The following is a 16626-nucleotide window of genomic DNA, read 5'->3' as shown; positions in this document are numbered from 1 at the left end:
TGAAGTGCATAAGTAATCATGATGATCCATAGATGGGGATGGATGTTGTTTTAAGATGTGTTGTGGGTCCAGTGTGTGTGTGTGTGTGTGTGTGTGTGTGAGCAAGAGAGGAAAGGAGTGGAGGTTTGAGGCGCCAGCAAAGAGGATATGTCTGGCAGCTGTGTCATTTTACAGAGTAAAGGCTTATGGGAGCATTACAACAAATGAGCCGCAGGACACACACACACACACACACACGCACACACACACACGGCTTTCCCTCTAAAATGCGTTTGCGTGTTAAAAACTGCGAGTGAGCCCGTGTGTAGAGTGTTCACCGCTCAGTTGATGCAGTGACTCGCGACCCCTGGCATCTGCAGCAGCTGTGGCACTGCTTTAGTCTCTTTGTTGAAAGGAACGTGAATGTGTGCATGTATTTTAAAATGTTTGGGTTTTTCGTGACACGTCAACACAGGTTTCATTTTTTAAGTCCATTTTAGAGGTTGACCAATGTGGGACTTTCTATGTCTGATGCAGATTTTTCTATTTCTAATGCATAAGATATTCTTTATATGATGCCTATATTCTTTGGCTGATATTTTTGACCGTTTTTTTCTTTTTTTCACCCGCTCTAGCTGATAAAATATAATACTTTAATAATAACAAATAATACACAAACATAACTTTTAGATTTAATATAGGAGTACACAGACATGAACACACACACTCCAGTGAAGTTCAGAGTCAGTCAAGGTTGTTTTACATCTGTCAAGACATCGCTTTGCATTCCTTAAGGCTGACGTTACGCACTGTCATTTTTACAGCCTGTTTCATTGACGGGCTGCTTGGCCGTGACAGGGTCTACTGAGCCCTAACAAGGCCCAGGGAGGCCGTTCGGCCCGCGAACATCAGGCGCGTCGTTAACAAGCTTCCCTTGATCCCAGAGGGTCTGTCAGATGACACACACTCGTTCACATGCGCGGCTTCACGCGGTCTCTCTCACATGATGGCGTTAATCTGTGCGTGTGACTCGGAGCGTTCGTATCCTTCTGTAGCTTCTCAGTTCTCTGAAAAGCCATTGAATCAGTAGCAACTGGGCATCTCGCAGATGTCTCAAGGTGTTTCCCCTCTCATCCATGAGGCTTCTTCACTTCTGAAAGTTTCTGGTGAAACCTGAGAGTAAAACCCTTGAAGTTTCAATTCCTGTCCAGGTTACAACTGATTCATGAATGCTCTCAAAGTCGGACTTACACACCCAGATCAGAGGACTGGGAGTTAGAGATCAGTCTACCCCTAAGAGAGACTTATGCTGGCCTGGTCACCTGACACATGCTCACAGTTTCCTCTGCTAACACCTGGAAATAGAAGAAGAAGCCAGGAGACACTGTGGAATTCAAGCTGCAGGGTCTTTAGACTGAGGAGGACACTGATTTTATTCTCTTTTATTCTGAACTGTCACGTAGAGGAATGAGAAATCGACACAGATCAACACATATTCAGTAAATGTAGTTATATTGTTTACTGTTACATAGTCGATTATGTTCATTAAATATTCATGTAGATGGTTTTTACTCACAAATGATGTTTTCTGTGTTCGCTTACAAATGCCCAACACAGCCAAAGTCATTATATCTCCCTTCTCTGTCGTAATACTTTTTTTCTTTTGTTTTTCCTGCAACACTAATTGGAAGCTTTATCTACTAAGGTGTCTAATTTATCTAATCTCTACCAAGGGATTGAACATGTGGTGTCTATCTATTCACTATAAGATGCTCTCTAAGCCATTTTCACTGTGTTTTGTCCGACCAGCTGCTGGTTTGTCATCGTCGTTGTCTCAAGGGAAACTAGTGCAAATCTAAATTTGAGAAGCTACAACCACAAAGGTGAGTGAATGATTAATCAACCTGCAAAATTGTTGTCGGCCTACTTTTTGTCATTAGTTGACATATTGATTGAATGATTTTAGTTCTCCATATAAACGGCACAGAGCTCCCACAGGGAGTCACTTGTCCACGATATCAAACGTCTGTATGCAGTGATGAACATCATGTTTTAGAGCAGGTTGGAATAGACCGCACCCTCTCGCACATCCTGTCAACTCCAACTTTGCATCTGATTAAAAACTATTTCCTTCTGTGCGACTTCCCTCACACGGTGCTGTAGCTCATTTTCAAATCACCATATGGCTCTTATGTGTTAATCGTTTATTCAGAGGAACAAACAAGTTCCTCCTGATTCGGTGCGGATCATACACTCGTGTCAACAATAGCTGGAGATCTCGGGAAAAATGAGGGTTTTGCACTGTGAGTCAGTAGCACTCTCTCTCTGGGGACTCAGCTGTGTCCCCCAGTGTCTTGTTGTGCTTCAGCAGTCAATTCATGTCTTCCTCCACTTCCCTTTCACTCAGCCTCTTTCATTTCCTGTAGAAATGTTAAGAGGACAGGGCAGGGGCTTTTTGGAATGACTCCAGCATCTCATATAACTTCTCATACTTTTATAGATCCCAGCTTAACGTCCATAGTTTTAGTATGTTGGTCTCATTTAATGCACCAAAGTGACCTTTAGCTTTAAAACATAAGGCTATTATAGGGTGTGTTGTCTCGTCATATCGACCCGTCTCGTTCTCTCCTTTTAATTTTTGAACCCAAGGAATCAATGGGATAACTGCCTCTGAAGCTTATTGATATTTGACACACAGAAGTCTGGAGAGGTTGCTCAATGAGCCTGAAGTCATGGCAATTTTCCAACTATGTTTTCTACTTTTAACTTCATATTCACCCTTTGAAAGTTGAAATATATTTGCACTAGTCTGTCTTTCATACTCCATCTCAGCAGCTTCACATGGGATTGTTTTTGTCCTTTTGTCCTGTATTCTTTTTTTTAAACTTTTTAAACCAAGACAAAATTAACAATTACTTTGTCATCCATAGAAAAATACGGAGCCCTGGTAGGGTCATGGTGGGAAATGTATTTAGACAGAACTATTGTGTTCCCTCGTGACACTTTTTGTGTTTAAGTTTTGCATTTGAAAACTACTGCAAGGGAAATTTCTAAAAATATTTCCCACCATGACCTTACCCAGGAAAATGTGCCGACCGTCACTATGCCTTTTTTAATACAAATAGGTCACATAAGTCCACTTCATAGCACCATTAAATGCATTTGGGTCCACAAGTCTGACACCACGTTCCCATGGTACTCACTTGATATTTTTTCCTTTTTCTAAACAACTGTGTGTCAGCGTCCGCGTGGACACATGTGCAGACAAAACACTCCGTAGAAAGGACTTGAAAGCTGGAGTGAACGCAGCGCGTCTCTATGCTGAAGGGAGAATATCCCTCTCTAAACAATGGGAGAAACTTCAAAAAGCCCGTGGGCCTGTCTTTAGTGTGAGTTGTTGCCGTATTTTAGACCCAGTGACATTTTTTAGCGGCTTGTCAGTGGAACAATAGGGAGCCACACGCAGAAGGAAGGCTAACGCCGCTACGCTAGTGCCAATGCTAACCATAGGACGAGGCCAAAACACAGGAAATTAGCTGTTTACTTTCTCATGTCTAGACTTGTTCCCACTAATTAAGTGCAAAGAGCCCCGTTGTGGATTCCTGAGCTCTCAAGGTCACTGCTGCATGTTTTATTATTTATTAAGAAGAAAGAATGAAGCAGTGTTTGACCCATTTGCTGCCCCCCCCCAAAGTGTGAGCTGTTGTCGTTAGCCTTATGATAATCTGCTAGCGCCCCAGAAAGTCACTTCTAGAACAGGTGGTTATATGGGTCATGAGCCTAAGAACACAACAATAGTGTCATATGGATGATAAAGTGTTTAAGACGGCAGGAGCTGGATCATTATTTAAAGGCATGAATGGCAGATTTGTACTTGATACTACTCTTAGTTATAGATTTTACAGTGTAGACGGTGTTTGATGACAGTTTTCTTTAAGCAGCTGTTGGGCCCACACACACACACACACACACAAACACACACACACACACATTCATAGTGAGGACATTCATAGACATAATGCATTCCCTTGCCCCGTACCCTAACCCTTAACCATCACAACTAAGTGCCTAACCCTAATCTAAACCCGATTCTAACCCTAATCCCTAAAACCAGGGCTTAATCCCTCAAAAACCCGTTTAAAGTTGTGTAGACCAACCAAAGTGTCCTCATAAGGTCAAAATGTCCTCACAAAGATAGATGGGCTTGACAATTGGTCCACACAGCCTGTTTTAAGACATGAGAGATGCACACACAGGATTATAGAAATTGTGGGGTGTGACACCTTGTAGGGTTTAACAGGAGAAAGACTCATTTAAACCACAGGATTAGAATGATGTATCACTTGTGTGTGTCTGTGTGAGAGAGAGAGGGAGAGACTATGACTAATGAGTCGTGTTATTAAGATGAAGGATAATGGGAATAATACTGTCTGACTTTTTGGTTAGATCTTAAATCTGTCTTCGTGCAGTGCAGTCGTGTCATTTCACGCATAATTCTTCATTGTTTCTTTTTAGTTTTTTTTTTTTTATAAACTGTTGTTTTGTATAAAGCAAAGGGTTGAAGGTTGACATGTTTCCCAGCATGCAGTTGCATTCCTGCAGCCTCTCGTGGGGATTTTTTTGTAGGACAGTGTGAGGTCTAACGGGGTAAACCAGAGGACAATCGTGACAAACAGCACTGTTCTCTGGGGCATCTTTTTCCACATGAAGCCCTCGTCTCATGGCCTCTGATGAAGCACTGTGTGTGTGTGTGTGTGTGTAGCCTGTTTACATTCCACTGATTCCTCGTGGGGATTCTGCTCTCTGTCCTGTGTTCTCCGGTTTATTTGACTGAGAAGGTGCTTGTGCCTTTGCCTTGTGTCTATTTTTACACTTTTAGATTCTCCCCAGACTAATACTTGCTCAAACTTTCTTATCTACACCCTGATCCTCCTTAATATGTGTGTGCATGAACTGTATCCACCTTGGTCCTCGCAGCTTTTTGCCGTGTTGGTGTCGTCGTCTGTTTTTGAGCAGTATTTTGATTATAGCACCAAGTAGAAATGGTTAGATTTTGGTGATGTGGAGTCAGGGTGTGTTTTTGTGACTATTCTACATCATATACCTTGAGATATGTTGTGATTTTTCCCTCTCAGGATATAAATGTAAAAGTATGTTGTTCTGTGACTCTGCAGCTGCTGCAGAGAAGGACATTAAAGGCTGACTAAAGACTGAATCACTTTAAAACCTCTGCAGTGCAAGTAAATGCAGACTGAGTCACAAGGAATTGTGGCGCTGTAAATGTCTGTGTTGCATTCCACGCTCCAGCAGCAGTTTGGTGTTTTTGGTGTTTGGTATGGTGATGTGTGCACACTGATTCATGAAAACTGCAGTGGCAGTGGTCCTCCTGCTCGCTGGTGGACTGTGCAGCTGCTCCCTCCAGAGCCGCTCATCCATCTCTGCCCTTTAATCAAGATTTCTAGGAAATCTTACTCTGCATATTTGTCAGTGGCAGTGTGGAGATTGTAAATGACATCTTCTGTAATCCCCTCTCTGGCTCTGTTCGCGCTATTAAATCCTCCTCAGGGAATGATGCCATGCTCATTGCTGTGTCAGCTTAGGTTCAACTAGTTGCTTCTATTTCTGTCATGAACCACAGACGCAACAGTTGCGAGATATTTTCATAGAATTCTAACTGTAGCTGTAAACAGGAGAGAAAACATGGCGCTAGAGGATGATGCTATGTATGTGTGTATGTGTGTGTGTGTGTGTGTGTGTGTGTGTGTGTGTGTGTGTGTGCGCGTGCGCCCAAGGCCTCGCTAATGGTCTGATGAGTTTGAGGTCAGGAGAATTGAGAGGTAATTTACAGATGCTGTAACGTAACGGCACTTCAATTTAAGGAGCACTCATTGACTGTGTGTTATTTGGGTTCAGATGTGTGTTTAATGTATGTCGTACCCAGTGTGTTGTGTGTGTATTTTGTTTTTAGTTCAATTTTAGTTTTTGCCGACACAACATGACACGGAGTCAAAGGTGTCTGGTTCACCTATGTCAAGTTACATGAGCTGATACCAGGCTGGACACTGATGTGAGACACTGGGCTGATAAATTAGAGCCTAAATTACACATGTGTCATCAAAATAGCTTCATGAGTCCGCGTGACATTTTGTGTCTGTGGCAGCCCGTGGCCAAGTGGAAAGGGAACTTGGCTTGTAACCGGAGGGTCGCCGGTTGAAATCCCCACCCAGCCAGCTGGGGTACCCCTGAGCAAGGTACCCAACCCCCAATGCTCCCCGGGCGCTACTCAGTGTGGCAGCCCACTGCTCCTAATTCTAGGATGGGTCAAATGCAGAGGAATACTTTCCCTAAGGGGATTAACAAAATTAAATTCTTAATTCTTCTTAATGTGCCAACAAAACATACAGTGTATCTATAGACCCAACTAAAAAACAGTGTTCATTGTCTATTTGTCTCATATTACCATTATTTTTTGACAGATATTATGGTCAAACTTGGTGTGACTGTTCACATTAACTGTCGTTTTCATGAAAAATCCTGATCATTCGACCTTCTTTTTGTGTTTTCTCATGTTCAGAGCAGGCTTTTTGAGACAGTTATTTTCCTTCACGACTCAATTTCACCATTATGCTGTTATATCACAGATTCTGTCTCAAATTCCAAATTTCCATTTGGTTACTGCACTTGGTAGGGCTGCCCGATTATGGAAATAATAATAACTCACGATTATTTGGGTCGAAATTGAAATCACCATTATGTCAAACGAATACTCATTGACTTGAACTTGAAACTATTGGAATTTATTGCAGATGGAAAAAAAAGTGAATGAACCTTTTAAATTGACCTTAAAATATCTATAAATGATTGTATAGTGTATATATATCTTTAATCACGCTGCTTGTTTAACCCTGGGGTTCCACTGAATACCTGTGCTCTATTTTTGCCGGATTACAACAGTAAAAATGTTATTTTCAGAATAAAAGTCCCCATTTAGTAATAATCCTTTTGTTCAATTATTTAGTTTTTGTAGCCATTTGGGGCCATAATTGTGACTGAAACAACAATTATGATATAATAATAATATATGATATAATAATATGACCAATACAATTGGTTGATTTTGATTATCTTGACAAGACGGTAGAAAATGGATGGATGGACAGTTGTGCAGCCGGGATCGTTGCCATCCATCAAAAATAATAACCACACACCATCTGCATGCTCCAACCACACATCCCATGATGTTTATCCCAAATTGCAGCCTTTGTGATTTGTTAATTGTGTTGTTTTCAAACTGTCGTGGCACTTTGACAAAAAGTCAAATCCATGGGAATGAATGAGTCAACTTTTGAGGCAACAACAACAACAACAACATCAACAGCCCTGCATTGCGTAAAAATGTTCTATCTTTAGTGTAAAATCATTTCCCTCTCAGTCAGCCGGTGTCAGCCTGAGAATCTAATCACCGAGGGTCACCTCTGTCTGCCTCACATTTTTGCTGCATTATCTGTGCATTGTGTCAGAAGGAGTTTTGCCCCCGGCCTCCTCAGCTTCTGTGAAAGCTTGGGAGTGAAGGTGTCTCACTCGCTGACTGCTGCCTGCACACGGAGAGCTTTCATGTGTTCTTCCACCGTTCTTTTCTCTCTCCATCCTTTTTTTTCCTGTCACTCTCGGGTCTGTCGCCTGCTAATTGGTTCATCTCTGTTTGGATGAATCTGTGTGTGTGTGTCCGTTTCTCACCCTGTTTTTCTATCTAAATCCTCGAGAGTGTGTGTGCAGTAATCTTTTACTTGTGTGTGTGTTTGTGTGTTTGTGTGTGACTGACAGCAGATGTTCCTCCACCGGCAGATATTCTGTTTTGCCGCTCTGTTGCACACGTCGCTTGGTTCATTTGGTTTTCAGCTTCCCCTCGGGACACGCTGAGCCCATCCGCATTAACTGATTTGAGAAGGGCTGTTGCAGCCGCTGCCTCTTTGTAAATATGTCTTCTACCACGTTTTTATATCGATTATTCATGAATTATGGCTCCGCCTCATGTAGCTGTTGAATATAGGAAGGAGTCTGTCAATAAAGCAGGTTTAGCTGCGTGATGATGCAGGGGTCTGTCGTGAATTATTATTCTCTGACAGCTCGTTATAAATTTTGAATGCATAGATTGATTTTTTTTACTTACTCACCTTCTTTCCAAGAGTTAGATTGGAAACTGTGTGCCATTATCAATCATGCCAAGCGGCCTTGAAATAATTTTTGATTTCTTTTGACATTTACGGTCTGCAGATTTTGTTTCCCACCGTTGAACCGACAGTTTTCACACTTCCAAGTCTGTTAGGCTAAGACGCGATATTTAAGGCAAATCCGTCTTTAAAATGAAAATAAAGAAAACCAAAGAATATTGTGTTTATCCTCTCCATTTTTGCTGCTGGTTGTGATTCATCCTCCTCCTCCTCTCTGACCTGGCGTGCCTTGTCTTCACCCCCCTTCGGTTACTGCCGAGAAATATGGAATACGCTTCACCTTGTGAAATAAAGAATGAAATGGAATTGTGAAAAAAGGCAGAAAGAACAGCTCCCTCACACAATCTCCCACCGTTACTCAGCTGGAAGGATTGAAACAGAAATCAAAAGATTGCGGTCAGAAGGTTGCCATGTCTTGCAGCATCCTCCCCCTCCCCTCGCTGTCAAGGTGGTTGCCATGTATTTTTTTGGCTGTAACCCCCCCCCCCCCCCCCCCCACGACTAACCAGCCATCCAACCCCAACCCCCATTTGCTGTTACCGATGTTAGATGCGCCCTTTCAGCTCCCGGCAGGCCTCCATATTTTACCATATATTTGTGAGGGTAGCAGACATGTTGAATATGCTATATGGTCTGGAGAGGGTTGAAGCTGAGGGCAACGTGATGAAGAGAGGCGGAGGCAGGCGTGAAGAAAGAAAGGACTGGAAGATGATAGAAATAAGGGAAAGGAAACAAGAGAAGAAGGTTTAAGAAAGTGTATCTGTGTGTGTGTGTTTGTTACACCATTAGTACTGGGTTTAAACAAGTGTTTAATTCACTTCTGGGTCAAATTACTCTGCAAGGCACTCTGTGTGTAATCAGTTTCAGCTCCAATCAGCATCGGTAGGAAAGAAAGACCACTTTTCTTCTTTGTTTGCATTTCACTGCAACGCTCATTCGTCTTTCAGACATATTTTTGTAAAGATCCTTAGGTTTAAAAAAATCTGCGCCGCAATTTAATATTGACTTTGATCATTTACAATTCACTCACGGGTGATGCAGGGGTTAAAACGAAAAAAACACAGCACAGACCAACTTTTGCTGAGGGGGGGGGTTGGGGGTTTAAAACCTCAGCTATACCTGCTCATTTTTGTGTAAAAGAGGCTGTCGAGTGTCCGGCCAGTAGAAATATGTCAGAAAAATACCTCACACCAAAAGGTCAGCGGGCCTCAGCCTCCCCACACACCTCTCCTCTTTTTCATTCCCGACTTGACTCTGTCTGCTCTCCAACTTCTCCTAAAATATGCACACACACACACACACACAAGTAGTATCAAATCCGACTTGTGCTTCCTCTTCCTCTCAGCCTCAGTGTCTTACAGTCCAACATTACCCTGGTAGACTAATAAACTCACCCCTGCTGTGGTGAGGCTTGTAAAGACAGATCATATTTCCATCCCCTCACACACACACTTACACACCTCTGTTCACCCCCCCCCCCCCCTTCAGCCCTGTGTCTTTTGTCCTAAACGTTGGTGCTAAAGCAGGAGATAAATGAAGTGTTGCTTTGCAATTTTCTGAGCGGCATCTTGGGTTTTGCAGCCTGAACAGCTCAGGGCTGAGTTCGCCAGTTTTGGGAAAAAGTAAAAAAAAAAAGCATCTTTGATAGAAATGGGTTTGTGTTGTTGTAAAATGTGTCGCCGCAGTTGTGTATTCGCCAACATGGCTGAGATGGTGTGTGTGTGTGTGTGTGTGTACAGGCATTTGTTGCATCTCATTAACAGCTTTTACAATGAATTTCTTCAGTGCATCTCACACACACACACACACACACACTTTTCAGCCTGGTAATCCCTTTATCTTGGTGGCTATTCAGCACGGAGACGCCAGTGTCACTGAATAATGATGTGGTCGTATCTGCTCCTCATTCGCCCGAATGCTAATCTTCATCTCAAGGTGACAATGATGGAGTAATTCCATGCACGCGGTCCGTCATTGTTGAATAAGTCTAATCTGAGGTGTCTGTCTGTGTTTATTTTGTACAGATTTTAATTTGCATTTTTAAAGTGGAGCTTATTTTCAATTTAGTCCGCAGATAGACACTCGGTACATTTACAATGAAATTTAAATGACTTTGACTCAAACCTGTTGCACGTCCAGTAAAGTACACGCTCAACTTGACCCCAACACGGAAATAGAAGAAGAAAACAGCAAGAAAAATAAACTCAGAGTACAGTGTTGTTGGACCGACAGAGAAAATGTATAAGTGGATAGAGAAATACATGGAATGGCGATCATCATGGTGACAACCTGCTGCCAGTTTAAACAGAAACAGACACATTCCATTCAATAATTCAATTAATCCCCACTAGTCCCTGATTTCTGGGACAAGGACAGTTCAATTAAAAGCTGTATCGACGAGCTCAGCGTGACTGAACGGTGCGTGCAGACAAACTGACTCTTTATTCCGCTCACTCTGCAGTCCCGTCCACGCCTCTCCTGTCCCAAATCCCCATCGTTAAACAGTTCAGCGGCTGACAATCCCCTGAAAATCAAATTACAAACAAACAGAGCCCGCTTCTTTCACACTCCACGCTCTCATTTCCATATTTGGACGCCACCCGCGGCGGGCGTGTTTAATGGCGTAAATCGCTCTGCGGCACAATTCCTGGAGTCGGGTTTTGTTTAGCGTTTTATTATTAGCGGAGCGGCGGCACAGTCACAAAGCTAATCAGTTGGAGACAATGAAGTGGGAATCAAAGTGCCTTGTTGGGATTTGGAGGACAAAAATAAAAAGGAATTGGGCTCAGTCCATTAAAAATTCATTTGAACTGGTGTTTGGCTGCAAAGTAATGTGGCACAAACACACCGCGCCGTTAAAAAGTTTCCTTTTGGCATATTTTTAGTTGCAGGCTGCAGTCACTTGATGCTCAGGCGATGGGTGAGGTTCTTAACACTAACACTACACTTCCCCTTTTCCAGGAGCAGAGGGAGTGTGTGTGTGTGTGTGTGTGTGTGTGTGTGTGTGTGTGTGAAGTAGAAATGAAATTGAAGTATTCAGCATGTGTGAGGACGACACAGAATGAGCCTGCTGTTCTCTTTCGTGAGGAACCAAAGAAAGGAGGGAAGAGAGAAAAGTGGAAGTGAGGAAGGGACACTCGGTGTTTAGCTGAGTCGGAAAAAAATGGCGACAGAATTTACTTTCGGTGGTTTTCATCCGGTTTAATGCAGTTTTTTTTTTTTCTTCTCCTTTTTATGTTTGAGAGAAACATGAAACAAACCACAGGACCTTCCGTGACCTCAGGGTCATCACTGTCCTCGAAATCCATGACAGGAAGACGGGAAATGTTTCCTTCCCGTGGGACTGTGCGACATTAACTAGACACAGACACACACATGTTTACATGATCCTTCCCCCCCCACACACACACACACACACACAGTTTCACACAGCTATCCTATTAAGGACTCTGTACTGACTTCCATTTATTAGGACAGCCTAAACAAGGTGACATCCCTAACTTTAACCATAACTAGTAAATGCCTAACTTCAACCTCACCATGATTTAAATCTACGCTCTAAACTTATCCAGTTCCTCAGAAATGAGGTTCTGTCGCATGAGGACCAGGCTTTTGGACGCCATGAGGACTACTGGTCCTGACAGGGGGGCAACTTTGTCATATATGGTGCAGTTTCCGCAGCATCTCAGCAGGTTTACAGTAAGAGTTTGAGTCCTAGAAACCTGAACCTTGTGTTAACCACAACACCATCCTGCTTTCTTGTCAAGTGCAGGTAAATTAGATTATAAAGCAGAGGAAAAACAAACGTGCACAGTGTACACATTTCGTTAGTTTTGTCTTCAGAAAGGAGAAGATTTTTCTTGTCTGTGGAAGAACGTGAGACAGTGAGACATGATGTTTGTCTGCTTGTGGAGAAATGCCTCATGTTTCCTTTATACGTCCCCAGTGGGAGTTTGATGTGGATGCTGCCTGAAAGAGCAAAGTAGCCCAGCCGTGCATATGCTCTGAAGATAAAAATGCAGATATCTGTAATATGAGAGAGAGAGAGAAGGGAGGGAGGGAGGAAGTGGGGAGCTTTGCTAAATTATGCAGTTTCAACTTCCCCATTTAGGGAGGTTAGATCAATTTCTCATGCTAAAACCATTAACCCCTAGGATGGGCACGAATGATGTCCCTTGCTCGGGAAGCACCTGTTTTCATGCTCGTGCAGTTGCACAGACTCGGGCGCGCATGCAGAGACGGTGATTAGTGACTTGGAGAGAGCGTGCGGTGCTCCTGTGTCTGTGTCTGTGCATGTGATCTGACACTTGTAGGTTTCTGTTCTCTGCAGTGAGTCATTATTGCAACTGCTATGACTGTCCCTCTTGAAGCGCAGCCTGTGGGGGACTTGTATTTCATCAACTCTGCCAGGGGACGGGCGTGTGTGAAGATGCACGTGTCACTATGACTGTGTATCGCTTTTCTTTCTGTATTTCATTTGCTCTTTCTCTTTGTTTCCTCTCCCCCTCCCTCTCACTAAAATGTAGTTTCTCTCTTCATTTTTCCATTCTCATCTCTCTTTCTTGGCAGCAGTCCCCTATATCTCTTTTTCACCCCTCCCCCATTTCTCCCTCCCCCACCTTACAAATGACCCTCAGGTCAGGACACAATATGGTCAGTGTGTTTGTGTCTTATGTGATCTATCTATCTATCTATCTATCTATCTATCATCCGTCCATATCTATCTACTGTCCGTCCATATCTATCTACATCCATCCATCCGTCCATATCTATCTACATCCATCCATCTCTATCTACATCCATCCATCCGTCCATAGCTATCTACATCCATCCATATCTATCTACATCCATCCATCCATCCGTCCATATCTATCTACATCCATCCATCTCTATCTACATCCATCCATCCGTCCATATCTATCTACATCCATCCATCCATCCGTCCATATCTATCTACATCCATCCGTCCATCCATATCTATCTACATCCATCTGTCCGTCCATATCTATCTATCTTCCATCCATCCATCCATATCTATCTACCATCCATCCATATCTATCTACCATCCATCCATATGTATCTACATCCATCCATATCTATCTACCATCCATCCATATCTATCTATCTACCATCCATCCATCCATCCATATCTAGTTACCATCCATCCGTCCATATCTACCTGCCAGTGCTTGTAGTCGTCAGTAAGTGTGTGTGTGAAGCAGTTGTGTGTATATAATGCGTATACTATGCCAGAAAGAGAGAGGGTAATTCACAGTGGCACTTCTGCATACGATGTGCTTTTCTAGTTTCTAACGCTCGCAATAAAAAGATTCTGTGCAAATGAAGAAAAAAAAAATCCTCATTGTTTGGAGGAAGAAAAAAAAGAATTCCTGTCATCATTTTCTTCCCTCCTAACTTCTTCTCAAATATTTCTTTGAGCTTCACAAGATCCTGATTTTTCAAAGGCAGTTGAGAGTTTCCTCAACAAAAAAAAAGAAACTGGGTTATTATTTATTATTGTGGAAATGCCTCTGGCTCTCCTCTGGTGAAGCTTCCCGGGGCTCATTTCTCAGCAGCCTTGCAGCTGTAAACCTTCCCCCCTCTGTGTGCAGACGATCCTGCCACACAGCCACGCCGGAATCCATAGGACCTGAAGCACTGCACTCTGTCTCACAGCTCTGGTGGAGCAGCCTCTGACTGGCTGTCGTGCTTCACTGCAGTGTCAGGTGAAGGGGGCTCGGCCTGGATTTCTTGCCTCCTTGAGTGTAGTTTCTCGGTTGGGAGGTTTTGCCTTGATGGGGCTTGTGGTTCATCGTGTGTGTGTGTGTGTGTGTACAGCTGGTTGAGGGCAGAATCTGGAGCTCTGCCTTCCTCGGCTCCCCAAACACATGCCTTTTCAAATGGCTTTTCCAGTCAGTTATTTTCTATGGCATGAATCAGTGGACACTGATTGTCTCTCAAAGGCATCTGTTTTCTTTCATCGCAGCCTGAAAGCGCCAGGATGAAGAGAGTGACAGCATAAGAGAGCACAGTTGTAGTCTTTGGCCCGCTGTCTGTCTCGTATCACATGCTCTGGTGGCCTGTGAGGAGTTTTCCACTGTGAGAAGTTCCACTCGGAGCTTTTACAGCGTATATGCGGTGCTCAGGAATGAGGGGTGTTTTTTTACTCCATGCATACTTTCTCCTCGGCACAGAAGTATGTCAGAAATGTTATCCAGACCTGGATCTGTGTTTGTGCTTAACAGGTTCTTCATACCATTTGAGTTAAGATGGAGGAATCGAAGTTGTTTTTTTTTCTTATCACATAGAGTGGAATGAAAGGATTGTGCTGAAGCTCCTGTAAGCCTACAGTTGCTGCCAGTGTCGGTTCTCGCGGAGTTCTGGCTCCAGATGAGACTTACAGATTTACAGTTGCAGAACCCTGAAGACTGAAGCGGTTTTTCAGACATGAATTTGGGAAATGTGGGTGTGGACATGCTCTGGAATTTGCTATTGACATGTGATGAAACCAGCAGGAGACGGGAGGAGTCAGACACTTCAGCTCAGTCCAGTATTCTGTGAATCATCTGGAGCTTCACTTGTTTTGTTTTGGACAATGTCTGAAGATATGACTCGGGAGCTGGCAGGAGACATTCTGGAGAATGTTGTGGCCATTTGCATGGTCACATACAGTTTATTATTTCTGAAAGACCTGTCTCACTGTCTCATGTACATTTAACCTAAAAAAAGATGAAAGGTTGATTGTTTTGTTGGAAACATGACTCCCTGTAGAACATGATTATAGGATCTCCTTAAATCCTTCATGTGTGTCCTTTAAAGGAGGACAAATGTTTTTCCTTATGATAGTTTTATGTCTGAATAATTTATTAATTAATTAATTAAAGGTTGAAAATTAGATTATTGGATTCAATCTACAGTGAAAGTGTATGATTTGCTGGGTTTTAACAGCCACTGTTTTTATAAGTATTATTTATCCATCTCCATTATCACCTGCCAGTTAATAATGGTTGGTTATCTTTTCTTCACACGTCATTTTTTTTTGTGTTTGTCTCTCTTCCACCATAAATAGCACTGATGACTAGAAGGGCATGTTGCCATGGTGACACAGCGCTGTGGCTGGCAGTAATCATTCTGATTTAGGTGCCAGTGGAGACGCGCACACATGAGCGGGCAGCACTATGTGGCAAAAATAGTGACACTTTTAATATGACCCACTCAGCCAGAACTTTTCATTAACCACAGAAAACAAAAAAGTGAGACTGCAAAACAACACCGCATCACTGTCTTACATCACAGTGCCCCCTGCTGGATTATGCACTAAATACTACAGACACTCTGCTGTGCTTTTAGGCTGTGTACTGTATATGTTTAACTTGAATGAGGTTTGTAGGGTTTGGGATTGGCATTTTCTCTTAAGTTTGAATGGGGTACAACATGAGTGTGTGTGGACAACACAAAGGATTCAGACATGCTGCTGCCTGTCTCCATGACATGGAACAATGTGGAGAACACAGTAGATATCATGTTCTATATCAGGTGATGTCACTGTGCTGTAATCTGTGCTGTAATCCTCTCAGTTACATGGGATGACTGGTCAATAATGTGTGTGTGTGTGTGTGCTGGCAGCCTGTTTTTGCACGGCTCATATATTCTCAGTGTAGACCATAGTATTCACATATAAACACCTGTAAGCGATGATATTCAGCGCCGTGATTTTGATTTGCTCTAAGCAATAATCCCCCCGCCTCTCTCTGCTTTTTATCAGCTCCCTTCCAGGCAAGGCCAGCTTAACTAATCATCCGTGTGGGTGGTGGTGTCAAGGTGAGGTTGTGTTTGCCTCTTACCATCTGTGCAACATGAGCCCTGGTACACACACTCCTCCTGCAGGGGGGGAAAAACAATGTAACAATGTTAAAAAGAAATTCCTCAGTGGAGGAGAAGTTAGAATCTGCACAAAACTTGAGGTAGTGCTTCCTTAACTCCCACGTTCCTCTCATTAGCATGGGAGAGTTTTATCACCGCCGGCACAAAACACACACACACACATCACTGTAGACAGGAGTTTGGAGAAAATGGATACGGGAGGATGGATTGTCATATTTGTGTCACTGATTGTTGCCAAGTGTGCTCTGGGTGAAGGACATGTAGAGAGACGGTCGTGGAAAAACGGTCGTGTTTTCTCCTCGATCACAGTCACTGCAGTCACAAGTGTCCCCACATACCAACACATACCATCGTCACCTGGTGTGACTCATACCAACAAAAAAAACACCGTCCCATAAAGCACCTGTCACGCCATCGGGAGTTCCGTGGAACACAACTTTTGGCTGTCGGGTGGCGACGTGAGGAGGTTGCTTATGCCGAGCTCAGACACCAGCTGTGAAGGGGCCACTGCAGCAGACTGGGGCACAGCTCT

The 16626-nt window shown here is 43.2% G+C and overlaps 1 protein-coding gene across 5 annotated transcripts in view; it reads left to right on the top strand.

The window, feature by feature from the left end:
* The window catches only part of pag1 (phosphoprotein membrane anchor with glycosphingolipid microdomains 1), a 49072-nt gene that overhangs the window by 17241 nt on the left and 15205 nt on the right, over positions 1-16626 (top strand). For 2 of the 5 annotated variants that reach the window (XM_058619473.1, XM_058619472.1), the window contains exon 2: positions 1789-1862. The exons of the other annotated variants lie outside the window; for them this stretch is intronic. The gene's annotated coding sequence lies outside the window, so the exon portion shown is untranslated. The remainder of the gene's footprint in view (positions 1-1788; positions 1863-16626) is intronic. 5 annotated transcript variants of the gene reach the window in all.

This window comes from Solea solea, chromosome 20 (genome assembly GCF_958295425.1).
Source record: "Solea solea chromosome 20, fSolSol10.1, whole genome shotgun sequence".
Taxonomy (NCBI): Eukaryota; Metazoa; Chordata; class Actinopteri; order Pleuronectiformes; family Soleidae; genus Solea; species Solea solea.
Note: the sequence above shows the minus strand (reverse complement) of the source record. Positions and strands in the feature narration are given on the sequence as shown.